General features: G+C 35.0%; 1 protein-coding gene across 12 annotated transcripts in view; it reads left to right on the top strand.

The window, feature by feature from the left end:
- STK33 (serine/threonine kinase 33) overlaps positions 1-27,988 on the top strand; it is a 264,638-nt gene that overhangs the window by 86,946 nt on the left and 149,704 nt on the right. For all 12 annotated transcript variants that reach the window (XM_074275720.1, XM_074275726.1, XM_074275721.1 and 9 more), the window contains one exon: positions 19,471-19,534. The gene's annotated coding sequence lies outside the window, so the exon portion shown is untranslated. The remainder of the gene's footprint in view (positions 1-19,470; positions 19,535-27,988) is intronic.

Raw genomic sequence — 27,988 nt, 5'->3', positions numbered from 1 at the left:
CAAGTACAGTCATTTTCATCTTTATAACATCTCTTCTATCCACTACATTCCCTCCTCTGACATTGCCATTGGTCTGGGGCAGACTCTCATCACCTTATGTTTGAGCTACTGGATGATCTCCCTGTCTCAAGTTGTTTCCTACTCCTATCCACCTTCACTGAATTTTCAAAGTGATTTTCCTAAAGGATACATCTAGTTAAGAGGCAAATTTGGCCATGTCACCCTCTCTTTCCCTTTCATTAAATTCCAGCTGTTCCTATTGCCTCCATGATCAAATATAAATTTCTCTGTTTGGCTCTTAAAACCCTTTATAACCTGACCTCTTTCTTTTTATATCTTTTATATCCCTTTACATACTCTGCAGTATAGTGACACTATCTTATTTGATGTTTCTCATACACAATACTCTATCTTTTGGTTCTTTGCAATTTCACTGGTTATTTCTTATGCCAGGAATTGTTTCCTTCCTCATCTTTCACCCTAGCTTCCCTAGCATCTTTCAAATCTCTGCTAGAATCCCACCTTCTATAAGAAGACTTTGCCAATCTTCCTTATTCTTAGTCTTTGCTCTGAGATCATCTCCAATTTATCCTGTATATATATTGTTGGTATATATGTAAAGGGGGATAATTTATATGTGTATTTATATATATATGTATATATATGTATAAATAATAATTTGCGTGTTGTCTTCCTTATTAGATTTTTAGCCCCTTGAGAGAGCAGAGTTAGTTTTTTTCTATCTCTAGCATTTAACACAGTGCCTGACATATAGTAAGTACTTAGAAAGAATGTATTTTTAGGAAATGTCATTTTTAACTCTTGAAGAATTTTTCTAGGAATTCTAATTGACTTTCTTGTGGGTAAAAGTGTTTTTTCTTTAAGGCTCTGTTATAAGTGTTTTGGAGTCATTCTGCTCTTTTGGGTTTGTGTTTCATGTATTCCTATCTCATGATAATTGTTATTTTTTGTTTGTTTCTGCATTCTTCCACTTTTATTTTTTAGATAAATATTTGGAGTTTGAGCTAGGCTCTGTGTACTTCTGGCAAGATTGTTATGATCTGTCTTACTTGTTGTCCTACTACTGGGCTCAGGCAGAGAGATAGGCAACAATCATTTAATAAAGATTTCCTTTATGCCAGTTATTGTGCTAAAGTACTGAGAACAAAAATATAAGCAAAGAGAAAATCAATCCCTGTTCTCATAGAACTTACAGTCTAATGAAGGAAGTTGACACAGAGAAAGAGTGGGAAAGTGGCAAGAGAAAGACATAGGAGGTAAAAGCTGGAGTGTCAGAACCAGAGTTTAGAAGGGAAGGAAGGATGGATGCCTTAGGTCTTCTCCAACATAGAGACTGTGAGAGAAACACATAAATGGAAAACAAAAGGCTCAAGGTGAAAGGAATGGGCTAGGATGAAAAGGCAGTTAAGGCATGGAGGTGAAAAATGTGGACAGATGAAGAGAGTCAAGAGGTGGGAATTAGTGCTTCTGCCTCATTCTTCATTAAAGGGTCTGGCTCTGAGAGCTCTTTTCCTTAGTAAGACAATTAGAGTTTTAGAGTTGGGCTGCAGTGCTTCCTCTTACGCCTCCATTTTGACTGGTATTATTCATTCTAAGTCAATTGTTTCTGATATGAGATATCCTACATATTGTTGTTTTTGTCAGTCTTTTGTATAGCTCTATTTTTTAGCCAAGTAGATGAGATTCTCTGCTCAAAGCGAGTTTTTAAGGAGAGAAGTTTGGAACAACCATTGTGAAGAGTTTAAGAATGAATCAAGAATGACATGTTTATCTTGAAAAAGAATAAACTTGGAGTTGGGGGGGGTTGGAAAGACAGATACACTAAATATATTCATATATTGAAGAAATTGGTTTTGGAAAAAAGAATTAAATTGTTTTGCTTGACCCCAGATGCCAGTGGACAGAACTTGTGGCAGAGAGATAGAGGCTCATTGTGGGGGAAAACTTTATAACAACTGCTGATATCCTAAAGTGGGATGAGCTCTCTCAAGAAGTGATGTGCTTTCTATCAATTAGAGGCTGGAGACCCCTTGATTAAAGAAAAGATTCATGCTGTACTAGAGAACCTCTAGAACCTCTTTAACACTAAGATTCTGTGAGTCTCTAATGTTCTTGCAATTCTTCTAAAGAAAATCAACCTATTATAAATATATAATGTTATAGCTGGAAAAGTTCTTAGAGCTAATCAAGTTCAGCACACTCATTATATGGAATAGGAAACTGAGTTCCAGAAAAGGAAAATAAAATGCCCTAAGTCACGCACTAATGAATGGCAAAGTCAGTGTAAAATATTAGTGATTAATTGGAATGATTAATTTTATTTAATAATTGTTATGATTATGCAGATTTATTCAAATAAATCTCTCTCTCTCTCTCTTTATATATATAAATATATATATATATATATGTAAGTGAAGATTGCACATTTTGCTTGTCTGTCTTGATATATAAAGCTTACTTAAACTTTTTTTTGTTCCTTCTTTCAAATGTGGCTCAAATGCAAATCATATTAATACAGAAGTAAAAGTTTGGGCAAAAGTGCCACCTTGTGGAAAGAGTTCATGAGTGCAGGTAAAAACTGAAGCTATTAATAAATTTTTTTCTACTACCTTGGCTTCTTAAGGTTTCATTGATTCATGGGATGTTATAGCTGGAGGAAATCTCTGAGATGATCTAATCCTTCATATTTTAACTATAAGCTTTCAAATTTATTATAAAATTAGAATGAAAAACCTAAACGGTAAGTATAGTGAGATGTATTTTTTCAATACCTAAATATGATATAAATGGACCAGAAAGTTGGATATGAGAAATATCCTTGAATTTTTGTTTTATATTGTGTCTTTGTGTTGTGTGTTTTGACAAAATTGGATTCCTGTTATTTATTTTCTTTTATATGATCGGTTCTATTACAAAATATTTTTAGAAAAGAATCAGGAACAGAATGACATGGATTAGGTTTAGATTATATGTCAACTTCTCTTTTTAGGGGGATAAGTTCTTATAATTTTACTGAGGTTTCTTTTTGTTTCATTTTATAAGAGTAAGTACCCAGGAATAAGCTTAGGCAACTGAAGAAAGCTAAAAGATAAGATCTTTTGGGGTTTGATTGTATCTGCTTGATAGATCTCCCTTCAGTGGAGATGGGAAATATCTATTTCCTGGCCATTTCATTACACATGCACTCATTTCATTTAGTATGATTAATTTCTGATGCTGAGATGATTTAGTTGGGTCAGGTTAGTGTAGATCTCCACTTAACTCTGGGATTTGGGCCATAAAAGGGAGGAGACACCTGCCAGTCAGAAGAACCAGAGTTGATTCTGGTCAGTATGGAAAGATCTCTGGTTTTGAAGTTAAGAGATCCTGGACTCCAAATTCAAAATTTCCGCCTACTTACCTGTGTGACATTAGGCAGATTACTGTGAGCGTCTGTTTCCTTATCTGTAAAATGAAAATGTTGGAACCAGACTCTTTTTAAGTTCTCTCTTGGCTTGATTTTAATAATCCTATGACACAGAAAAGAACTGAGCAATAAGAGCAAGAAGCAAGAGCAAGAAAATGCGACTCTTTTATTAACATGAGCTAATTGGACTATGTAGGTTTATAGGGAGAATGTTGGCTTTCTAGAATTCCAAATGAAAAGTTCCCTTTTGAGAAAGCCCTAAATCTTTGGGATAATATCACAAGCTCAGAAGACTATACAAGAGCTTTAGGAAAGATGATACTTGCTATAAGGTGAAGAGTAGTAGTCTTTTCTGGAATACCATGTATGTTTCCCTTTGTCATTGTCATTGTTGAGTTGTTTTAGTTCAACTGACTCTGCACAACCCCATTTGGTGTTTTCTTTGCAAAGATACTGGGATGGTTGCCATTTCCTTCTTTAGCTTATTTTACAGATGAAAAACTGAGGCACACAGGATTAAGTGACTTGCTCAGGGTCACACAGCTAGTCAGAATCTGATGCTGGATTTGAAGTCAGAAAGAGTCATCCTCCTGACACTCTATGCACTGTGCCATCCAGATGTCTGTGTTTCCCTTTGGGGGGAAGTCTTTTAATTATAGAATTTTGTTGTAGTTATGGTGAAGAAGGGTTTTGGGAAGGGATAGGAGATTCTCTAGGACATGGGAGAGTTTGTCTTGATTATTTATGAACTCCTTTAAGGGCTTTGTATTTTCCCCCCATTTTTTTTTTGTTAGATAAAATAAAGGCTGTCCTATACCTCATATATTCTGTTATTTTGAATGCTTGAATAGGACTTCCTTGATTCACATAGAAACCTAGACTATATATATATATGTATATGTATGTATAGATATGTAAACACACATATACACATATGTATACACACATTTAGAAACTTTGAGAGCAAAATGAGTAAAAGAGAGTGATTTATGAGATTATTAAAGGTAACTATGGAAAAGCATGCAACTTTTCATAGTTGTTGTGAGGGGGAGTATTCTGCATTAAACAAAGAATGAAAGCAATCACAAAAATATAATACATGATTTAAGTTACATAAAATTGAATAGTTGTTGAGTATATGTGGGGGAACTTATCTATGATAAGGGTCTAATATTCAACTATATAAGGATTTAGTGTTCTTTCTGCTGCATTGTACCTATCAGTTTTCAAGAAAAAGCGAACCCCTTGTCTCCAAATTAGTTTTCAGATACTTAAGGCAGCTATCTTTGTATCTTCCTTATATTAAGAACTAAAGCAATAACAAAAGACCAAGAACATTTGCAAATGTTTAAGTGGTCAGAAGATATGAACAAAAATTCTCAAAGAGAGATTTGTAAACTACTAATGATCTTATAAAAGACTACTCCAGATTATTAATAATAAGATAAATGATTATTTTAGCAATGGTAAAGTATTATCTAATACTGAGAAAATTGACAAATATAACAAAAGATAGGAATAGTCAGTGTTGGGGAAGTTGTGTCAAGACAGCCACACAAACTCACAATTGGTTAAGGCTGTGGTTGGTCCAACTGTTCTGGAAAGCAATTTGGGATTATACTTTTTAAAAAGCAACTAAAATGTCCATTTATTTTGACTTTAGAAACTCTCTTGTTACTTGTCTATCCAAGGAGGTCAAAGACAGAAAGACAAATCCCACTTGCACCCAAATATTCATAAGAGCACTTCTTTACTTACAACGAACTGGAAGGAAAAGTAGATGTTCATTGATTAGGGGAAATGATCAAACAAATTGTGCTACATCAACATAATGAAATAATAATAGCCATAGCTAGCATTTATATAACACACCAATGTCTGCAAAGATCTTTACATGTGTCTCTTTTTATCCTCACAGCAACCCTAGGAGGCAGGTACTAATATTACTCTCATTTTATATAGAAGTTCAGTGATTTTATCAGGCTCACACAGATACTATGAGTTTTTCTGACTCTGATTTAGTGTTCTATTATTGTGCTCTCAGAAACAATGGGGTTGCAAGGTGGTTCAGTGCTTAGAGTGAGAGTCTTGAAGTCAGGAGGATCTGAGTTGAAATGCAACCTCAGATATTTATTAAATGTGTGACCCTGGGCAAGGGTCACACGCAACCCTCTTTGCCTCAGTTTCCTTATCTATAAAATGAGCTGGAGAAAAGCCAAATAAGTCCATTACCTTTGTTAATCCCAAATGGAGTCACATAGAGTCAGAATGAAGTGGAATGATTGAACAACGATAACAACAAGAGAAGAAACAATGACTATGAAGAGTTGCACGGGAATTCTTACATGAATTGATAGAGTGAAAGGAGCAGGACAACAAAACAATATTCATTTTGTCTTCATCAATATAAATACAAAGCTTCTAGATTTGTATAATTATGGTGACCAGAAGAGAAATAAGAAATTACATTTCTGTTCTATTCTGTCTGCATTGTAACCATTGGCCATTACTGTCCTCTTCCTCTTCCTTCTCCCTCTCTCCTCAATGCCATGGAGTCTGATAGATGAGCCTTTATTTTTCATCTTATATTGCCCATGCTACTTTCTGACACTCCTCAGCAGGCTGCTTACATCATTCTCATTTCTCCCCCACTGGAAACTTAAATTCTGCTCTTGGGTTGCCTGACTCTGAGAATTGGGTTACTTTGGCCAGATCTAGACCTCCGCAATGGTTCCAGGACATTTCCATATCATGCTAACTCAAGCTTAGCTTTAGTTAGCTTCCTTACCCTAATCCTACCCCTTTCTTGTTCCCCTTTATATATTATTATCTCTCATTAGAATGTAAACTTGCCAGCAGGAACCATCTTCTTATATTTCTATACCCAACACTTCACGTTGTGCCTGGTACATCATAGCAAGCCCTTAATAAATACTCTATATTCCTTTGTAGAGGTGGGGAACTGTGATTTACAAAATTATTATGTATTCTGTCAGGATTGTTGATTAGTTTTGCTGAACTTCTTTTTTGACTTATACTCTGTCACAAAGAATGATTTGATGGATTTGGGTAGGTGCAAGGTTATATTTGGAAATGAAGATGATATGAGAAGAAAATATATTAAAAATAGAAAATTTCAACATATGATGGTATTAAACCATATTCTTCTTAAGGTTCTTTCTAGTTCTATGACAATGGCAAGAGGCTTTGCTTTATATATAAATTATACTGACCCGAATGCTCTTTTTAGACTTATATCATTAAGTAGCAGTATTAAAAAGTAGTTTTTGGAGCAGTGTTGTTGAAAACTTGCTTTAAAGTGAAATTCGAATCACAGAATCTCAAAGTTGTCAGCAAGATGATCATAAATTTAGATCTGAACAGAACCTTAGAGACTATGAAGCTCAACTCTCTTTTTACAGATGAGGAAATTGAGGCATAGAAAGCAACTTGCCCAAGGTCACACAGATAGTAGGGATCTGAAATGAGATTAGAACTCAGGTTTTCCTAACTCAGTTCTAGTTCTCTCTTCACCATGTCTCCTATCGGCTTCAATCTACATGCATCATAGTATTAGTATTCATGAGTTGTCATGGCCAAAACAGTTCATTTCCTGGTGTCCAACTCTTCACTGAACTACTCTGCTTTAGCCCCTTCTTTTATGCTAGTCAGAACCGCTTGAAGACGTTTCAATAGTTTAGACTTTCTAGCGTTACACTCTTTGAATTTATTGCTTAAAATTCCAAGATCACAGCAACATGTAGGCAACAGAAAGATCTTTATGAAGGTCCAAGTAACCAAGGATGTATAAACAAATGCATTAGAAATGATCAAGAAATTCTTGTTGGCATAGAAAATAGAGTACTGTATTTGGAATCAGAATAATTGAGTTTGAATTCTGCCTTAGACACCTACTATATGCTGTCTGGCAATTTTCATGCCAATTAACCTTTCAGCCTCAGGTTTATCATCTGTAAAATGGAGACAGTATTAATATCTATCTTTCAGGGTTGTTATGAGACTCATACTAAATAATATCTATGATATATTTTGTAAATATTAAAGTAATATATGAAATACTAGTTTCTATTATTTTCATCATAAATTCAACTTTGTTTCCATTTGTACACTTGTATATTGTATCTGTATATGTAGATACACATAATTTTATTGTGTATTGAAATTTGGTCCTGGGGCAGGGTTATTCTAAATGTATCTTACACCACTAAAAATATTCTTGTCCTTTGACCCATTACTACTGTTACTGATTCTAGTTCTCCAAAGAGGTCAAGGACAGAAACAAAAACAATCCTGAGCGTGTCCTCTACATATATATATATATATAAATATTCATAGATGCAATTTTTGTGGTTGCTAAAAACCAGTGTCTATTGATTGAGGAATGGGTAAACAAATCATGCCGTGTGTAATGGAATATTGTTTCATGAGAAATAATGACTATAAGGAATTTATAAAAACATTGAAAGATATATGAACTCAGAGTGAAGTAAGGAGAACCAGTAGAACAGCATAGGTGACCATAATGTAAATGAATAGAAATCCCAGAAGGCAGCCATATGCAAATTAATTAGAAAGACAAATCTTGGTCGTTGAGAGCAGTCAATGTAATAATATACTTCACTTCTTGGTACAGAGATGGGAGATTCCAGGTAAAGACTGGTGCATATGCTGTCACAGCATGGTCATTTTGGTGATTGCTGTTGTTAAACTCTTTTTCTTTGATACAAGGAAGGATTCAATTAGAGAGAGAAAAATATATAAAAAACCTCATTAAAACTTAAAAAATGTGATTTATATAATAACCTCAAAGGAAGACTATCAAAAGAAGCTCTGACATGACATAAAATGAAAAATGGATCCTGACTTACAAGTGTGGGTGAGTCATTTCTCTCTTTATGAGCCTCAGTTTCCCCATCAGTAAAATGAGGGTAATAATCCTTACCCTGCCCATCTCAAAGGGCTGTTGAAAGATTCAAATGAATGTATATGAAAGCACTCTGCACCCATAAAGCATTGTGCAAATGTGAGCTGTTCTCATTTTTACATATCAGCTTTCTTTAAAGGGCACCGCTGCCCTATTGGGGATTCATTGGTTGCCTTTTTGCATGTTTCGGTGATGCTGATGCTTGGACATTTTTTCAGAGTCATAAATAGGGCTGTCATTTCCATTTTTTGTTCTCTTTTGAAGGTTTGCATGCTCATTTAGCTGTATGAAGGGATGAAAGAGCAAATCAACACCCTCTGCGGTTGCTGAAACCCAAGGGGGAAATAGATTTGAAAGCCTGTCTAGGTAATGGGCATCTTTGGATTGTTTTGAGTTTTGCCAACTGTGTATAAGCTTCACATGAACTAGGAAGAACCCCAAGGAGGGAAGTCTTTCCTTTTGGTTCTGTTAGCTCTGAGATTTGAGGAGAAAATATTCTTTTTGAGAAGTTCTGCCTCTACAAAATGAATCTCGAAGCAGGAAGGGAGTCTAATCTTGGATACCAATCCCAGACTCATCCTAGCAGAAGTCTTCTTTATTCTCTTTCTCTAATTTCTTCTTCCTGAAATGTTAGTATGCTGGCTTCTGTTTTCATTAACACCAATCCTAGGGTAGTGGTCTACAAACTTGAAAAAAATGTGTCCTCCATATGTAAAATATTTTATATTATCTATGAATATGTTTAAATAGATTTACAAATGCAAACATAGGTCCATTTGTTTATAAGTTACATGATTTTGTTACATATATGTTTATTTATAAATTATTATGGCATACTTAGAAAATTTACACAGAAATAGAAATTTTAAAAGATAACATAGAGAAGAAATAATATTTGATCCTGGAATCAGTAGGAGTTTATCAAGTAGAAAAGTAACGCAGTTGGACCAGGATTTTAAGAAAATCATTTTTATAGCTGGGCAGAGGTGGGATTGGAATGGGGAGCATCTTGATGTAGAGAGAATAATTAGGAGACTGTTACAGTAGGACAGAGGAGAGGTGACTGTGGGTAGAGAGAAGGGTTCCAATGTGAGAGATGTCAGTTAGTCAATAAATATATCAAGTACCTATTATGTGCTAAGCAACGGGCTAGGTTCTGGGGATACAAAGAAACCCAAGCAATGTTTTACTGCCCCTGAGGAGCTCACCATATAATTGAGGAGATATGGAAACATTATGCAAATAACTATGTACAGATAAAACCACATACAGGATAAATTGGAAGTGATCAACAGGGGGGATTGGGAAAGATTTCTTTCTTATAGGCAGTGGGTTTTTAACCAGGACTTCAAAGAAGTATGGGAAGCCAGTAGGGAGAAAAGAGGAGGAAGATAACAGTCTGTAAGATTACCTGGAGCTTGAGAGATGGAGCATCTTGTGAAAGGACCAGCAAAAAGGCTGGTATTACTGAGCTGAAGAGGATGTGGTAGAAGAGGGAGAGGAGAAGGGGAGAGCTGTATAAGATACAAAGGTGGAAATGACAAGGTTTGGAAGTTGACTGGGTATGTGGATAAGGGATAAGAGGAAATGAGACATTCAAATGCCAAGATTGTGGAAATCAGTGTGATTGCAAGGATGGTAGTACTGCTGATAGTAATAGGGATATTTAGAAGATGGGTGTGTTTGGGGAAGAAGAATAATGCAATGATATCTGCAATCCAAATCTCAACCCATCCATATCTGATCACCCTGGACAGAAGAAGCAATGCAAAGAGATTTAAGCTTGTAAAAAAAGAAGATGGAGGGGCAGAAAGAAAAACTTCCTAGCAATTGCAGCTAGCTCATAATAGAATTAATTTCTCTGAAAGGAAGTGGGTTTTCTCTTATTAGAGGTGTTTAAGCAAAGGCTGGGTGGTCATTTTTGTAATATGTTGTAGAGGAGATTCTTGGCCAGATATAGGTTGGAGTTTAAAGTTCTGTTGTCTCCAGAAACTGCTGATCGCTCTCTGGGAGGAGATCTGCTGTCTCAACTCAATCCCAGACTCAACTCACTCCTTGCTCAAGGTATCCTAATTCCCAGAGAACGGGCGTGTGAGAACTCAAGGACTTGTGGGAAAATTACTTCAACCAATGAACTTGCTCCTTTTAAAGGTGTGTAAACTCCTTTTCATATGTAAACTCCTCCTCAGAAGTTCAAACGGGTAAACTCCCCTTAAAGGTCGGAACCTAATGTGTGAACTAGAGAATTATTAAGTACTGACTTAGCACTTAGTAAGAACCAAACATTGGAGCAAATAGCCTTTGAAGTCCCGTTTCACCTGAAAATTCGATAAAACAAAGAAATAAAAACCATACCTTTTTATATTAGTTAACCCATTTAGTTTTCTTGCCTCAATATCCCAGTTTATACACTGTCTTCTGTTTGTAATTCTTACCCCCCTTTTCATTTGTCAATATACTGTCTGTCCTTTAAGGATAGTTCAAATGCCTTTCTTGCTTCTTTTACTCCTCATTGTTAGAAATAATCTTTCTTTCATTTGACCTTGTATTATGCTTAGTACTGTCCTGACTTTCTCATATTCTTTTTCTCTATTTCAATTTACTGTATAGTTATTGAATACTGATGTATGGGTCATGCTGGGTTTAAGTGAAAACAGTGGATTGGGGAGTCATGAGTGATCTTGGGAAAATCACCTTACTTTCTTAAGTCTCAATTTCCCCATATGTACAATGGAAATAACATTGTCATAGTCTATGTATGAGAACAAATAAAGTGTATAAAAAAAGCTTCTGAAATGTTAACATATACTATAAATTTAAGCTTTTAGTGTTATTTTTCTTCACTAAAATTCTACCTTAATATCTCATGATAAAATGAATATAATCTTAGGTTCATTAAGGCTATGTCAGTAGAGTTCAGGTCCTAGTTGTACCAATCGGTACAAGATTTTGTGTACTGGCTCAGTGATGGGCATATGTATGTCACTAGTTAGGACACTAGCCAAGCCAAGTTTATAGTTATCAGGATGATCAATTACTTGGTCACAACTCTCAGAAAAATAAACTATTTATTTAGGGTTCATGAAATGCACTGGTGAGAGAATACTTATAATGATGCAATTATGGATCCATAAAGCATTATTGTTGTTGATAGTAGACTGTAAGCTCTTCATTATTTTTGTCTCTCCTCTAGTGTCTAATAGTGCTCTGCCTATGTAGACACTTTAATATGTTTGTTGAATTGTATAATATTTAATAGTGTTGGTTGAATGGTGTAATCAGGCATTTGTAATATTCCTGGACCACTTTGACCAAAAATTAACTCTTTTTAAGCTTTAAAGGAACTCTTACAAACAAGTACGAGACAAATAATCTCGCAGAGATATTTCTGTTTTTCATTTTTTAAAGAGTGATTGCAATCGTCCTTTGTTTTCAATATTGTGTAACTTCCTGGTAGCACACAGAAATTCCATTATTACAGAGCTAAAGTTCTGGGATATGTGAAACATTCTGAAAATTCATTCAAAGCTTTAAAACTTATTATATCCAGGAGAGGCAGATTTAAGATTGCTACAGTTTCTGGTTGAAGTACTTCGAGCAGAAATCCATACTCCATTAGGTTTTTGAACATTATGTGACCTTAATTTTCCAGATATTTTGCCCTTTAAATTGAAAGTAGTATTTTAATACTATTTAAGTCTTCTGAAGGGGCTTGTAATATCATAGACTTAAGTTGTGAAACATTTGAACCAAATGAAAGGTAAAATAGCAACTGACTCTAGAATTTCACTTTTTTATTTCAAAGCTACAGTGACATAAAGATATGTACCAGACATATTTAATGCACTGAAGTTGGTGAAGAAAGCTATTTGTTGGTGTGTGAGTTTGTTCACACTGTATCTTGGATAGCATTTCATTCATTGTGTCCTTTCTCTGCTTTGATGACAATATTTCTGAGCAATAGGCAGTATAACTTCTGTGAAGTTAGGGGATTTACTTCTTATAAAACTATGGTCTGGGCAAAATGAAAATCTACCTGGACAATAGCAGCGGAGTTATCTCACTCCACCAGATAAAGCCAGAAATATAAGACTGCATTGTATTATTGAGGTAACAGGGCCTGTTTGAAAAATCCTCTGTGGAAAAGGCTAGATCAAAAGAATCTTGCCCTTTCATTAGTAAATTAGGTCAGTATTTTAATAATGTGCTCATTGAGAACTATACACATTTTTCCTGAGTAATTGATATAATATAATCCAATTCCTATCATAGAGGTATAATAAGTGAACTGAGTTCTTTGAGAGCTCCTAATTGCTTCATCTGTTTTTCTTTGTAAAATGTTATTTAGAATCTGAATTGGCCATATAATCTTTGCTTTGGTTTGTCATTCAATCAGAGATATGATACTCCAAGTTTTCTTTATTAGTCTATAGAATCAGGGTTTTAAAAATATATTAGCTCTCATCTCTGTAATACTTTCGTTATGAGTTGACTATTAGGAGCACACTCTTCCCTGAATGATTTCCCTTACACAGATTCACATTACATTTGTTAAACGCCAAATAAATTACACGACCATTTTAATGTCAAGTAATTACTGTATTGAATTGCTAGGGGATATCCTTTAATGTAAAGAAGCAACTGGCGATAACATCGCTAAAGCTTTTTGCTGCTCATATCCATCTTATGATGTTATACTCCTTAGCTTGTTACACCATCTACCTCTTTTGTGCTATTGTTCTGATTGGTCTTGTTGCTTCAGTATTTAAGGTCAAACAAAAAGAAGCCATTCTTTAGAACCTGAATCCTCAGCAGGTTGCTATTTATAGCTGATAAGTTCAGTTGGGTAAAGCTTAGTGGTCATACTTTTGTTCTTTTATAACAGACAAGATTCCACTGACCAGTTGTGAGGGCTCTACTGGGAATTAGGATACCTGGGGTCTCGTCTTGACTCTGCCTCTTACTAGCTAATGGGACCTTGGATAAATTTCTAGTGTTATTTCCACCTTCCCAACTAAATCTCATGCTAGACCCTTCCCTGTAGTAAAGCTGGTCTACTCCTTATTTTCAATACATAGTCCATTCTATCTTTGCTCTAATTATGCTTATGCCTAGAGTGCCCTTCTCTCCTCCTCCTATTGAGTTGTTATCTATCGTCAAAGCCCAAATGCTCCCTCCTTCATAAAAACTTTTCTGGTTGCCCCTTGTCAATAACTTAAGACCTTATATAACATTTTGCACCTTTCTGATAGACATAATATAGTTTATTTAATCAACAAGAAAGCATTTATTGAGTACCTACTATGTGCCAAAGACTTTGCTAGACTCTGAGAATACAAATACAAAGGACAAACGAGCTTTGCCTTCAAGCAACTTACACTCTACTTTATGTATATATTCTGTCTCCTTACATTATACTCTGGTGCCTCATTTTTCATGGAGATGTTCCTGGGTTCTCAAAGGTTATGCTAATATAGCAGGTCCTAAGGTTTAAGGCTTCAGGTATGGGTCCAGTGATGGACTCCATCTAACTAAGGTCAAAGAAGTTCATCTTTGGCTTCAGGGTGAAATATTTTTCAGATTTAACAAGTTTCAAAGATCATCTATTGAGCTCTAAAGGAATTTGTGACCTACCTTGGTGGTAGGGATTCCTGCAAAAATATTACAGAATCTTAAAGTATTAAAGAAGTAAGTTTATGTGTTCCACTCCACAGTGGAAAGTAAGTGTCATGAGGGAAAGAACCATTCCAGGGATCCCACCCAGAATATTACTCTGTACACAGCAGGCTCTTCATGAATGCTTGCTTAATTGAGCTGAATTGCTAAATCTAAAGTCTTTTCTAACTATTAAAAACTCTGATTAAGTGAGCATGTGAGTGGGCACCATGAGTCATAAAAGACATAGAGTTGAAAGTGAGGTTCTAGTACTTATATCAGTACTAGAGAAACAATGAATATACCCTACAGATCATCTTAGTAGTAAGTATGATCTTTGTGTGTGAAACATGGCACATTTACAATATTTACTTGTCACACCAGTATAATAGTTAATTGGTTCATGTTTTTAAAGGGAAGATATGGGTATAGTAGTTGGCAAAACCAGAAATTTGTCTGTTTTGGGGTTTTTCTTGCTTAACCTTAAAGCTTATTTGAAGGTCTTAGTTGTATTAAAAGCTAATATTGATGTTTCCACAGTATCTTAAAACAAACAAAAAACCAGACAACTCCTTAAATGCCATAATAGTTAAACCTTTCCAATAATGTTTCTGTGCTTCCCCTTAGAGTGGGAAAACAATACCCAGTTCAGCATTGCCTATGTTTTTGGCAAACCAAATAATAATGTTCTGAATCTGATATGCTATTCTCATTAGGGTCAGGGCATATCCTTTTGAAAGCACTCAGAGTACATTCAAAAGACCTTTATAGTCTCTTGTATTAATTGAAATACCTGCTGAGTCTAAAAAACCCTCATACACATATCAAAAACTATACATTTCACATGAATACCAGGAAAAAGTCTAGAAAAACAATTTGATTAATTTTTTAAAATCCCATTAGGGTTTCCTCATTTTTTCTGTGTTCCATGATGTTTTTATCTTGTCTATAAAAATTTTAAATGTGCTGCATTTAGTTTTTACATCATGTTGAGAGTTAGCCTTATTGTAATTATTCATGGTGTTTTTTTAAATGATGTTAATGAGGTCAGGATCATAGGTTTTTGTCTCTTTGTAGGTGAGTTAGATTTACTCTGTTCTGTGTCCAAAGACTGGCCTTAACTTTGTATAATCATCTTGCCATTGGTGATAAGGGGGATTGGGCCAAAATATATGGATATAGGCAGCAATAGTATCATTAATTGAATTATATTGCCCAAAAGAAAGGAAATGATTCTTTTGTGCTCTGCCTTGGCCAGATCATTCTAGATAGTTAGCATATTTTGTTTAATTCTGAATAAATTTTTTTTGTGGGGATTTTGATTATTTGAAAATACTATAAAGAGGATGCTTTGGTGGAGTAGTAAGATTGGAAGTCAAATTATGAGAAAACTATTTGTGAAGAAATTGGTGATGTTTATCTAGCCTGCAGTAAACAATACCTAAGGAGATGATGATCTCAACTTGCTTAAGCTCTCTGGACTTCAATTTCTTCATCTGTAAAATTAATAATTTGGATGAGATGATTTCTAAGATCTCTTTATCTCTAATGTTGTGAGCCCATGATTCTATGAAGTATTTGAAGGGCTATCAGGTAGAAGAAGTACTACATTTTACAGAATCACAGAATTTGAGAGTTAAAAGGAACTTTAGTGGCCATCTAGTCCAACCCATATTCTAAAGAAATCCTAATTATACAAGTTGCCACCTAGCCTCTGTTTGAATGTCTACAAAGATAGTAAACCTGTTTCTTTTTTTAGAGACAGCTTTAATTGTTGGAAAGTGTGCCCAGTTCCTTCAATTTATCCTCATGTCTTGAAATCAAAATTATTCATCATCACAATTGCCTTCCTTTGGACACTTTTAAAAGCCTTCCTTAACCATGGTACCTAGAACTGGCTATGATACTCCAGGGGTGAAGTTGGTGAAGGGAACAACACATCATTTCCCTGTTCTTAGAAGTTATTTCCCTATTAATACAGTTTAAGTCTGCATTAGCTGTTTTGATTGCCATATCACCCTATAGACTTATATTGAACTTGTAAATCCACTAAAACCTACAGATACTTTAAAAAAACAATTGTTTTCCATCCATGCCTCTGCCATTTTATACTTGTGACATTGATTTTTATTGTATCTATGTGCAGTATCCCTATTGAATTTCATCTTGTTAGATCCATCCAATGTTTTAGTCCTATCAAGATCATTTTGGATACTGATTCTGTCATCCATTTATGTTAGTTATCTATCCCAGCTTGGTGTCATCTACAAATTTGATGGGCCTGCCTCTTATGACTTTGGTCAAGCCATTGATGAAAATGTTGTTTAACATATGGCTAAATACAGAGCCTGAAATACTCCACTGGAAAACTCCTAGCATGCTGCTACTGAGCCACGAACAACTACTCACAATCCATGTGGATGTAACATCTAATCCACATCTCTCTCATGTTCTTCTAAGAATAGAGTGAGATACTTTTATCAGAGCTTTTGTAAAACTCCAGGTGGATCATGTCCATAACATTCCCATTGTCTATTAGTGTAGCAATTCTGTGAAAGAGGAAAGGAAATTATGGCAGTCTGGCATGACCTGTTCTTGATATAGTTACCACTTTCCTTTCTAGCTATTCTCTCTCTCTCTAGTTCTCTGTCTCTCAATTTTTCTTTTCTTTTATTGTGAACTTAGCAAGTTCCAAATAAAATGAATATTTCTATCTACATAAAAAATAGAAATAGAGGACTGTATGTGAAACTGCAGGTCTATATTTTGTATAGTGAGCTTTTCTTTTTAAGTATGTAAATTCAATCTATGGCTTTCAGAGATGTCCTAATTGTGTTTCTTTTGACTTTTCTTCTATTTTCTTCTCCCATTAAAAAAAAAAAGTGCTTCAGTGACCTACTTCCTTCTCTCTTCTTTCTCTTCATCTTCCTTCTCTTCATTTTCCTCCTCTTCTTCCTCTTCTTCTTCTCCCTCTTCCTCATCTTCCTCCTCCTCCTCCTCCTCCTCCTCCTCCTTCTCCTCCTCCTCCTCCTCCTCCTCTTCCTCTGTCTCCCTCCTCCTCCTCCTCTGTCTCCCTCCCTCCCTCATTCCCCCCTCCCTCCCTTCCTTCCTTCCTTCCTTCCTTCCTTCCTTCCTTCCTTCCTTCCTTCCTTCCTTCCTTCCTTCCTTCCTTCCTTCCTTCCTTCCTTCCTTCCTTCCTTCCTTTCTTCCTCCCTTCCTTCTTTCCTTCCTTCTTTCCTCCCTTCCTCCCTTCCTCTTCCCTCCCTCCCTCCCTCTCTCCCTCTCTCTCTCTCTCTCTCTCTCTCTCTCTCCTCTCTCTCTCTCTCTCTCTCTCTCTCTCTCTCTCTCTCTCTCTCTCTCTCTCTCTCTCTCTCTCTCTCTCTCTCTCTCTCTCTCTTTCTTTCTTTCTTTCTTTTTCCTCGATGTTTATTGGATTCAATCTAATTTCTCTAAATCTTGAACACATGTTAGGCTAGTTCAGATCTCTCCTTCTCTATTACAGATTTTAAGTGGGAATGGTCACTTTGTCCTCAAGGTTCCCATCCCTTTTACTCTAGCACCCAGTTCCTCTCTGTTAATGAGAAGCAGATTCAAAATAGAATTTCTTCCTTCTGATTCCTCTACCTTTTGAAGGATGTTATTAGCTACTCTGCTTTAGGGAGTGAGAGAACTCTTGCACATACATCTCTAATACAGCACTGGTGTATCAATGCCTTTGTGCCAGGTCTGTGATCTAGTTCTCAAGCTTTTCCTTTTCTTATTCCTTTTGTCAAAATAATTTATAGTATATTCCAATGGCAAAATCATTTCTACTTTTTCCTCCTCTGGTTTTCACCCAAATATCACACAGCCTCTCCCTATTTTCCTCCATATTTGTTCCTCCCCTAAGTATACTTTATTAATATATAGTGCAATCTCCTATCTCCTCCCCCTTTACCTATTTTAGTTCTTTTGAACAAGACAGTCCATTTAGTGCTATATTCCAGTCATGACTTTCATCCCAGCAAATTTCAATAATTCTTGTGAGGTCAAATTTTTCCTCCTCACATCAGGATTTATAGTTTGTTTGCCTAAATTCTGAGCAGGTAATAATTGGGGTTTACTCCTGGATTCTCCCTTGTTGGATTTTGTGTTTTATGAATTTTCCAGGCATCCAAGCTCCTCTCTCTCGCTGCCTGTCTCTTTGTCTCTCTCTCTCTCTCCTTCTATATTATCTTCTCCCTCTTTCCTTTCTCTTTTTGCTCTTTCTTCCCTTCCTCTATAATATCTAGATTTGTTCAGTTTAAAACCATAAAGTAGAACTAAGGACACATAACTCAGGTGTTCAAAAGTGGAATGAGCTGCCTTAGCAGTTAGTGTCTTGGAAGGTATTTGAGCAGAGCCTGAATTATCACCTCTCTATCATGTTACAAGGGGAATTTGTACTTCCAGAAAAGGTTGGGCCAATTGGAGTCAGAAAGATCTTCTGACTGATATTTTCTGATTTTTGATTAGTTCAAAGCTATCACCATTCCTAGGCAACACTCGCAACCCCACATACATTCCCCTTATATTTATTTCCTAATGATGGAATATGCTATATAAAAGGTAGAAGAAGAAGATTATGTAGGAAAGAAAGAGACAGAGACAAAACAACTTGGATATCTAAAAAAATTCATAAGGTGGTATTTTAGATGAAACATTTCTTTTTCTAGTTTGAATATCAAGGAGAGTTTTAAATTTTATTTTTAATTTTCTTTTTATTCTGCATATAGCAAATATCAAATAAAATGAGCATTTAGAGAATTATTTAGAGAATAGAAAAAGAGGAGCATTCATGAAACAACTGGGTTTTCTTTTAAAATGTGTGCCTTTTAAAGTCTTTTAGAATGCACACATTAAATGTACAGCTTTCAAAACTGTTCTTCTTGTTGGTGCTTCTTTCTAACTTTCAATTCTCTCCTCTGAACTTTAAAAAAAATATCTCAGTGACCTCTCCTTATCCCACCTCTGCCCCCCATCTTTGGCTACTGTATTTCTATCCTTTCTCTTCTTTTACCTTCTTCTTTATGAAAAAAAGAGAGGATAGAATTACAGAGAAAGTTTTTTTTTTTTTTTTAATGGTAGTAGCATTACTAGTTGAAACTATGAAACTAGATTTGGATTAGATGAACTCTGAAATCCCTTTAAACTTTGATTTTGTAATCTGACCTAAACATATACACATGCCGGAAAGTTCACACACACACATAACTGTACACACACACACACACACACACACACACACACACACACACACACACACAAACATATACACATATTTTTATATATTTATATTTAAAATATATTTACATATTTTATATATGTACATATATAAAAGCCAAAGTTTAATTTCTCTAATAATGATAGCTTTTCGAATAAATTGGAAAAGTTATTCATTTTTTCTTTTTTTGTTTTTGTTTAGGTAATGGGGGTAAAACCTGATGGAAGTGCTGTTTCATGAATGTACTCACTTTCATATAAACCAGGTTAGTACATGACTTTAAAAATCTTAAACTTTGGATTACTCTTTGAAATATATTTTGTTTCCCTAAAACTGCTTTCTCTAAATTATATTTACTCCTGGCTTCTAAATTAATATTGGTGGCCACAAGTACTTCATTGTTAGGGGCAGATAGGTGGCTCAGCAGATAATTCAGGGCCTGATTCTTCTGCATTCAGATCTAGCCTCAGACACTTACTAGTTGTGTGATCCCAGAAAGTCACTCATAAAATGAGCTAGGAAAGGAAATGACAAACCATTCCAGTATCTTTACCAAGAAAACTCAAATTGGGATCACAAAGAAGAGATATGACTGAAGTGACTAAACAACAAATAAACTTCATTGGTAGAGATCGTGATCCTTCATCCTCATTTCTCCTTCAGTGTCTAGCATAGGTATACATTGCAGAAACTTAAGAAATGCATATTGAATGAATGAGGACATTATGTGGTACTCACTTCCAAATAATTTCCTCTTCTTAAAAGGAAGATATTTTTCCTTAGTAGCTTAAATCATTCCCTGGGACCAGAGTGTTTATATATATATATATATATATATGTAAAACCTTCAATTTCTTAAAAATACATTTTAAACCCCTCTATATTATTTTTTAAATCAATGAATTTTTATTTTTTTAAATAAATGAATATTAAGAACCTATATATAAGACACTGTGCTAAATGATTATAAATTTCCTAACACCCAAAATGTTCAAACTTTAGAAAATCTATTCATTGGAAAAATAATATTATTAGATCACTTTGTATAACACTCAAGTTATTTTCATATGTAGTATTCTCTCTGGAACTACTTCTTCATCTTCCACTCAAATTGTCAGGATGGTTTACCATAGGGTGGATGACATCTTACCTATTCTTCTTTATGGTCCTAGGGAGAACCCTGAAGGGCTGTATTTTTACGTATTATTGCTTATGATCCTCCCAATTTATTTGATTGATAATTTTCTAGTAGCTTTAATTCACTTGTGGCAAAAGATGTTTGCTCAGAGGGTATAGAAAGAAGAATCAATATAATTAATACATTCCCTCCAAAAGAAGTACACATTTTCCTTTTGTATATACCAGCAGGTTCAAATTTTTATTAAGAATAATTGAGTAGTAGACTTGTGGAGAAAGGATTTTTAGTAACCAGAAGCTATGAGGTATGAAAAATGACAGCAGTTCAAAAAGAGATCTGTAGGCTGATGTTTCTGAAACTTCCCGTCTGACCATAGTACACTTTTGGACTTGAAATATATTAAGGAATTATAACTGTCTATTGGGAGAATTCTAGGGGACTGAAAAACCTCCCAGAAAAGAAAAATGTCTTCAAGAAATTCTAATAGCAAAATAAGATAAATTAAACCTATAACTAAATTATATGACTATGACTGAAATTGCCATCAATTTTTTATTCCTATATTACTTCATATTTTAGAAGGAAAAATATTACTAATGTCAATATTTTTTTTCAAAGAATCCCTATTTTTATCATGTAAACCAGAAAGTTCTCTAAAAACATAGAACATGGTGTTAAAGGCAATATTCTAGAGTAAATAATTAGTGAATACTTTCTCCTCTTAATTCTGCAGAATCACTTATATAGATGAGAAGAGTGGTACAGGTGGGAAAAAAGCTAGTTAGGTGGGTTGGGACTGTGTTCTTCCACACAGGATGGATTCCAAGTGTTTTATTCCTTGTTGAATCATTTGCAAGGGGTATGTCGGAACAATCTGTTTCCCTAGAAAGAACATTGAATATAGTGTTTGAAGACTGAATAAATGTCAGAAGGATGTTTATTGAGAAAAGTTGTTAGATTTGGCAATTAAGACATCACTGATAACTTTGCAAAGAGTAGTTTCAGGTGAATGATGAAGTCAAAAGTCAGACTACAGAGAGTAAAGAAGGAAATAAGTGTAAGTATTGTGAATTTTATGGAAGGAACTTTACAGAAGGAATTTATGGCAGAGATAGGATGATAGCTCATGTGGATTGACAGATCAAATAAAGGTTTTTTAAGAATGGGAGAGACAAAGTCATGTTTGTAGACAGCAGGAAAGCAGCCAGTAGACAAGTAGAGGTTAAACACTAGTGATAGGGTAAGAATAATGGAAGGCACAATCTGCTGGAGAAGGTGGTATGGAAAGGCCCTATTTTTATAACATGTAGCAGGGTTTGCCTTCATAAAGAAAAGAGCCACCTATGTATGAGGGATAGTAATGAAGGAGGAGAAAGGGGTAGAAGACATATGAATGATAGGAGGAAGAGAGAAGAAGTAACTGCCAATGGCTTTAATTTTTTTAAGTGAAATATGAGATAAAAGTTCTCAGATGAGAGGGTGAGGAGAGGGAAAGCCATGGAGAGCCATCTTTCTTTAAGGAGAAATGTAAAAGTTTGGAAAAGGTGTTGTGGTGAGCAAGTATAAAAAGATTATTTTGCCTCAGTGAGGATTCATTTAAGATTAAAATTACAAATAAATTTGTACCGGACCAAATTAGAATGGTTTCATGATTTTTTTCAGCTTTATCCAGCAGTATGGGAGTAGGAGTCAAGGCAGAAGATGATAGGAATAATCCAAAATGGAGACTTGGCACACAATAATGGCAATAAGATAAAGAGGGGCAGAAAAAGACAGTGTTGAGCCAACCTGTTTAACCAAAAGATCAAGAAGGAGAAAGGAAGAGAATATAGCAGATGCAGGGATGATGGCCTGGGAAAAAACCTGACATCTAGAGAGATTGGAGATCACAGTCAAGATGAAGAACTGGGATAGGAGAGCTTGTCAGGCAGAGAAGAAGAAGTAGGATGACTGTGGATTATGATCGGATAAAGGAATTTCAAAGTTTATGAAAGTGGAATAAACTGTGGGTGTGTTAGCAAGATCAAAAGGATGACCATCTCTGTGCATAGCTGAAGTAGAGTGAAGAGTCAGTCTTGAGAAATAAGTAAGTTGAGGAACTGGGAAGTTAAATTGGGGACATTCACCTCATTGATGACGGATAAAGAATGTCTTGGAGATCTTGGAGGTCAGTAGGTAACATCTACCAGAACCTTGATTGTTTAAGAAATATTGATTGAATGAATTTCAGAGAATGGAATGTTATTTAGTGATGATGGTAGGATAGTTTAGAAATGGCAATGGGGAGCAAGGAGTATTCCAATTCTCCATCATAACCAGTGAGTGAATGGGGATAAGAGGTGGTAGAGGGAAAGTATGAATCAGTGCTGGAAAAGGTAGCTAGGTCAGCAGTGTCATCAGAAGGGAACCAAGTTTGATAGAATGCAATAAAATGTGGAAGGAACGAGGAAGGAAAAAGTTTTAGGATGAAAGAAAGATTGTTACATATGAAATAGGAATTTCAGAGATCATAGTAGAAGAAAGAATGAACTATTGGTAAGATTGAGGAGGATCAAAATATAAAAATGAGCAGTTGGGGTGAGAGTGGAGTTTAAATAAAAACAGGATGGGTTTCAGAAATGCTGGGATGGGGGGTTATTATGAAGAGTATGTTAATCATTGATGATGGAATTCAGGGAGGTTATCATCACTCCTAGCCTAGGAGTGGAATCCCTTTTTTCCATCTTAAATGAGGAACTTGTTTAGATGAATTAAAGTTCTAGAGTTCTGAGTAAGATCAGAATGAGCCTTGCCCCAAGATCTCCCTTACAATTCCACCATTGGAATTAAGTGCTAATCTTATAATGTAATAAGATAGAAGTGAGAATATAGTGGCCATAATAGATACGAGAGATGTTGTAGAGGCAAAGTTGATGGGACTTATGTATGAGGTACTAGTAGATTCAGGTAGAGATCATTGTCACAGAAATCGAGAGTGGAAAGGTACCTCAGTGGTTGTTTAGTTCAACCCATGTTCAAAAAGGAATTTTCAATATAACATATCATAAACAGAATTGAAGATGCTAGAACTTAGGGAACAAGACAGGGCTATTCTCTGCAGAGACAGGGAATCTCCCATTTATATTCTTAGAAAGATAAGAGAAATTGTATATTCATGAGAGAAGGGGATAACTTATAGTACCATGAGCTATTGCCTGGGCTCTAGTTAAGAGGTAAGATTTTGATTGCACATCATTGAACTTATAAGAAAAGGAAGCTTACTTTGCCTTAATAAGGCAAAGATATATAACAAAAATTCAATGGGACTTAGTTTCTTTGTATAAGGCACCTTTCATTTTCACATAGAAATGTTTGGCCCACAAGATAGGGTAAGGTAATTCATGTGAACATTAAAATCTACTATATCCATAACTGATAATTTAATTTTTTATACCTTTAGTATTTAAGGCATTGTGTCAGGGAATATGGAGCCATTCTGGTCCCCGGGAGAGCATTGTTTTTAGGGAAAGCTAATACCTAAGATTAGGGAAAGAGAAAGAGCCTTCTCAAATTGTGGGTGTATCATCAAGGAAATGCTAATGAATATAAATCCTATCATAGTATCAGAGTGTTCTGGCATCAGCCAATAGGCAGAAGTCTAAGAAGGCAGAAGAAGGCTAATGTTACAAAGATTGTGCAGTTGGTAATTGGAATTCTACCATGTAGATGAGGTTTAGGGTTAAAGTTTTCAACTATAAGAAACATGGAGTGAGAGATTGTGCAGGAGGAATTGAGATACAAGCAAGGACTAACAAGGGTTCATGAGAATCTTTGTAAGAGGATTTAAAGCAAGAACATGATACAAAGTAAGGATATGGTCATACAAAATAATACAAAAAAGCTCAGTTTTCAGAAGAGGAAGATGAAGTCAGAATAGCATCATTTGATGTAAGGCTACCTTATTGCTAGCTCTCACTCGGAACCATAAGCTGACAGACATACACTTTCAGAAATCTCATCTTAGGAAGGTATTTGGAAAGTTAGAGTTTTTCAGAGTATGCCCAGAATAGAGAGGGAGCTGAAAATCCTGCCATCTCAGACAGTGGGATAAAACTGAAAATGAGAATCAAAATAAGATCATTGGGATTTGAATTTTGGCTTTGCTATGTATTCCTTATTTTATCCTATGCAAGTGTTTAACCATTATGGCCCACAATTTCTTCATCTATAAAATTAGGAGACTGTACTAAATGATCTCTGAAATCTACTATAGATCAAAGTCCCATTTAAACTGTTTGAAGGGCATGGGAAAGTTCCAGTGGTCCTCACACTTTTTAAATAGGGGGCCAGACTGCTGGAGGGCCGGACTATAGTTAAAAACAAAAGCTCACACTCTGTCTCCGCCCTTCAGCCCATTTGCCATAACTCGGCGGGCCACATAAATGTCCTCATCGGGACACATCTGGCCCACGGGCAGTAGTTTAAGAATCCCTGGTTTAGACTATCTGCAAAAGCTGCTTCAGAAAATACTCTGCTGTCTTCCAGTATTTGAAAAATGGTCATATATAAAATATATAAATATAATAATATACCTCTATATTAGTTTGTAATAATAATGACATGTAATTTAATATATCACATTAGTCCTGATTTGTCCTAGAAGACAGGACTAATAACAATAAATAGAAGTTATAGGGAGGTAGATTTGAGTTACGGTAAAGAAAAATTTCCTAAGAATTCACATGTTCAGAAGTAGAATAGAATAATTCAGAGGGAGGTTTTCAGGTAGAAACTGAATCACCAATTATTGAAGATTTGTCTACAGATTTGTTGCTCAGGTAGGCTTGGACTAAACTGACTTAAGATGATTCTTTCTAAATGAGAGTCTCTGGTTCCATGATTCTTACATTTTTCTTGAGCTGGTTTGATCCCAGGCTGAGATTTACAGATTCAAGTGAAGTGGCTTCAAGTTTGGAGACTTTTTAAAATGAAATTGGGATAGGTCATTAGAAAGAGATCCAAAAAAAAAAAACCTTAGATATTAAATCTGGTTCTATGGGTAATAACAAGGACAAGAGACATACACACTGGCTCCATTCCATGGACAACTTCTGAGGGCTTCTCATTTTTGGTATCCACTTTTCTTTCCTTCTATTAACCTGAACCATTTTAGGTCTTAAGCATCTATATAAAAGGGAAAATGTGATATAAGTGATATAATTCAGTTTATATGTATGATCAAAAAATGAGAGAGAAATCCAAGTATTTCATTCATATCCAGAAAAATGATAAAAGAAATGGAAGCATAGAAGTTTTTAGTTCATTGGATATAACTTCAAGCAGATGGTAGGTAATATTGACAATAATCAAAAATATGATAAAGATATGGGTGTTCTTTTATTTGTACTAGGGAATGGAATATTCATATTTATTATAGTGAAGTATTGAGGCATGATTCAGTTCATAAATTGAACAATGGCTCTAAAAGAATCAATTTTAATGAAAGGTCTAGATGAACAAGAGGGGTAATTTCATGAGAAGCCAGGGAAGTCAAGAAAAGAGATGGATTTTGGGGAGAAATATGTTGTGTTGGTCATCTTGAGATTGAAGAATTAGTGAGACTTTCAGGACAGTCAACAAAAAAGTCAACAAGCATTTGTAGAGTATATCCTATGTTCCAGATAGATGTTAAACTTGAGGTATACAAAAGAAGTCAAGAGCAGTCCTTGCTTTTAAGGAGTTTCTGGTTTAAAGGATGTAGGCAGGCAGGTGTTTGGAAGTATGGATCTTTACTTGAGAAAGAAGCCAAGACAGAAGCATTCTACATAGAGACCAAAGTTGAAGTTATGAGAATAGATGATATTGCCAAAGAAGAGAGAGTAGTGAAAGGAGAAAAAGGAGTTGAGTACAAGTCTTTGGGGATACCTATGGGAGTGGGAAGAAAAAAAGCAATGAAGGAGACTGGAATGATAGGAAAGGTATGGGGACAAACAGTTTGGTCAGAGTTATAGAGGCCAAAGAATTAAGAGTTAAAATAATGAGAGAGGTCATCAGAAGGATGTGTGTAAAATAACAAAAAATAATTGATTTTGAAAACTAGGAAATTATGGGTACTTTTAAGAATAGATTCAGGGAAATGGAATAGAAATCCGAGTTCAAGGAGTCAAGTAGCAAAGAAATGGAAGCAGAATGTATGAATTGCTCTTTTAAGAAGTTTGACAGTGAAATGGAAGGGAAAGGTGATAGTGCAGTTTAAAAAAGTAATAGTTTAAAAGTTTCAAGGAAAGCATTTTCCTTTCCTTTGCTTAAAGAGACATGGATATTTGTAGGGAGAGGAGAAAGAATCATTGAAGTCAGAGATATTGAAGCTGTAAGAGAGTTGTTTAAGGGTTTAGATAAGCAGGAAGGTGGGACAACTAGGTAATGAAGTGGATAGAGCACTAGCCCTGAAGTCAGGAGGACCTGAATTCAAACTGGTCTCAGACACTTAACACTTCCTAGCTGTGTGACTCGGGGCAAGTCACTTAACCCCAATTGCCTCAGTAAAAAAATTAGATAAGCAGGAAGGTTTATCCCTTCAACAGCAAGAACAACAACAATACATTTATATGACATTTGACAGTTTACAAAGTACTTCTCTCATAACAATACTGAGGTAGCATAGATAATGATATTCTAATTTTACAGTTAGAGAAATTGAGGTTCAGTTATTATCAGAGCTATAATTTTTACCCTCATTACCTGATTACAAATCCTTTTCTTTTTGTTTTAACACATATAATCAAAAGAATATTCAGAAAGGTCAATCCAGTAAAAATAATAACATATCTCTTTTTCTGTTCTAAAAATAAAAGAATACATGAGTGAAGATATATAGTAATTTTGAGGTGAAGAGGAGAATTGGTTATGGAATTTTCATTGGGTGGCCTTGGCATTGGTGTTTATTAGTTGAAAAGGGATAAGAAGGTAGGGTTTGGTTCTGAATAACTACAGTGAAATAAACATGACATAAAATAGCAAAAATAGTCTGGCAGTATGAATTTATAATCAAGAGAAATGATTTTTTTAAGTTATGCTCAATAGCTCAGGAACTGTAGTAGAAAATCAGGTGGTCTAGGTTATTCAAGATTGCTGATTAGCTATGTCAATAATGAAAGGTAAAAGGATTGAATTCAGAATTAGTCAAAACTAAATTGTTTAATTAAATTACTTCAAGGAAAGAGAAGGCATGATGGTACTATGACTTGGAAGAAAAAAAGGAAGTCAAGAGTTATTTCATTATTCTTGGATGAATATATTGAAATAATACAATTTTTAAATCTTGAAAACTGTCCTAAGGATTATTTTATCTATTCCCTTCATTGTATAGATTAGCATTTTTATGTTTTTTTATTATTTTATTTTTTCTGGTTATACATGCATATTGATTTTTTAAATACAAATTTCTTTATGGGTCATGTTGGGAGAGAAAAATCAGAATAAAAGGGGAAAAACCAATGAGAGAGAAAAAAATAGAAAAAAAGTAAACATAGCATGTGTTGATTTACATTCAATCTCTATAATTCTCTTTCTGGATGCAGATAGTATTTTATATTCTAAACT

Source organism: Sminthopsis crassicaudata, chromosome 6 (genome assembly GCF_048593235.1).
Source record: "Sminthopsis crassicaudata isolate SCR6 chromosome 6, ASM4859323v1, whole genome shotgun sequence".
NCBI lineage: Eukaryota > Metazoa > Chordata > Mammalia > Dasyuromorphia > Dasyuridae > Sminthopsis > Sminthopsis crassicaudata.
This window is presented reverse-complemented; position numbering and strand designations above follow the sequence as displayed.